Source organism: Mus pahari, chromosome 19 (genome assembly GCF_900095145.1).
Source record: "Mus pahari chromosome 19, PAHARI_EIJ_v1.1, whole genome shotgun sequence".
NCBI classification, from domain to species: Eukaryota; Metazoa; Chordata; class Mammalia; order Rodentia; family Muridae; genus Mus; species Mus pahari.
In genome coordinates this window covers 21075918-21077919 of record NC_034608.1, presented here as the reverse complement: position 1 = coordinate 21077919, position 2002 = coordinate 21075918, and positions in this window count along the sequence as shown.

Below are 2002 nucleotides of genomic sequence, written 5' to 3'. Positions count from 1 at the left end.
AAAGGGAGCCCAGCTTGGTTGAGAAGGAATAGTTCCATTGCCCTTAGATACAACAGCAGGCCATACCCCCTGAATCCAAGTGGCATTGGCCTTAGTGGAACTATTAAAAGGTAAATCAAACCAAGCTCCTGTCTGATTATATTATTGAACACATGAACTGGTTTGAGAAATATTCCTAATCATTTGAAAACACAGTAATCCCATCAATCGAAGCTGCATTGGCTCCTGCACTGAGGCAATCACTCCATCTCAAGGCAAAAAGGGCAAAAACAGGGGGGCATTGGAAGCAGAAAACCAGGGAAACACTTATGCCGAATGCGTCAAAGGAATGGGCCTAGGAAACAGACAGGATTCTCCAACGCTGGTCTTCAGACTTCATTACTGGGAGCATCCCATCCACAGGGGCATCCACATCCTCACCATCTTGCCACTTGTCTGGTTGTGCCACTCAGGTCAAACATTCTGCGACCCACAATGGCTGTCGATGATCCTGAGGAAACACACAAACAGACCCTCTCGCCCAAACCAACACTGGGTCAGTGCCCTTCCAACAACCAGTTAAAATATCCTTCCACGTGACTGTGCCTTTTTGAGAAACATCAGGATTGACATGTTGCTCAGCTGCGACAAGTCCTTGTTTATCCTCATTCAAAAATTCAAGGTAAAAAGGGCAATGGCTAATCTCTCTCTTGGTGTGGAACCAGAGGCAATTCCCCCTTTTGTTTAAGTAAACATTCTTTTAAGGTACAATGGGCCTGTTCAATAATGCCTTGGCCCTGAGGGTTATATGGTAGTCCATGGATCAAACGGACACCCATCATATTGCAAAAGGAAACAAAAGAGGCGGGAGTATAAGCCGGGCCATGATCAGTTTTTAGTTCTTTAGGCTGTGCACCCCAAGCTTCAAAACAATGTGCAGTAACATGGCGTGCCTTCTCTCCTGTATGCAAGGAGGCAAAATTAATGCCAGAAGCTGTGTCTATGGAAACATGAAGATATTTTTAACTTTCCAAATTCTGAAAAATGGGTAACATCCATCTGCTATAAGTATAGGGGACGCAATCCTTGTGGATTGATCCCCATCCTTACTTGAGGCAATAAAGGGGCACAGGCTTGGCACATTTAACAATATCTCTCGCCTCTGCTTGAGAAGTTTTAAATCGTGAGGACAAGGTTTTGGAATTTACATGAAAATGTGAATGAAAATCACGTGCCAAGTCAATAGGTAAGGCGGTTAAAAAGGCCGTGCGTGCCCTGGAAGCTTTATCCACTCTATCATTCCCTTCCGCAAGGGGTCCTGGCAACCCAGTATGAGCACGAATGTGTTGAAAGAAGAAGGGTGATTGTCTATTCAAAATAAGTTTTTGCAATATTATGACTAATTCTCCAATGGTAGATTTTAAATTTACTTTGCCCACAACCTCTAAACATTGCACATATTTACGACATACTGGCTATCAGAAATCAAATGAAAAGGGCCTGGAATTAATTCAAATACTTTAATCACAATTTGCAACTCAATAACTTGTGGAGACGCAGAGGGAAAATGAATAGTAACTGATGGTGTTAAATATGCTCCATATCCTGTTTTAGAACATCTGTAAAGACAAGAGGAGCATCTGGCAAAGGGTCTTTAGAAGTAATACAAGGAAAAATTACAGGATGTGCTTTATCCAGTTGTAAAAGTGGGTCTTTAGGAAAAGGATTATCTATTAGGCCCTGAAAGCTATACCTCAAAACGGCCCAATCATCCACTGTAGCTGATAATACTTCTATTGCATGGCAGTATACGGAACAGATAGGCTTTCAGGTTGAATGCCAAAATACTGCATACACTGTTGGATACCAATCATAGACAATTGAGCCACGGAGGCCAGATAGTAAACAAGAGTTTTAGCCAGGGAAATTTTTGGATGTATCCATAACAAAGGAGCTCCTTGCCATAAAACCCCAGTGGGTTGTGCTTCTGTTTGCAGGATACACAAGACAACAGGCTTGGACT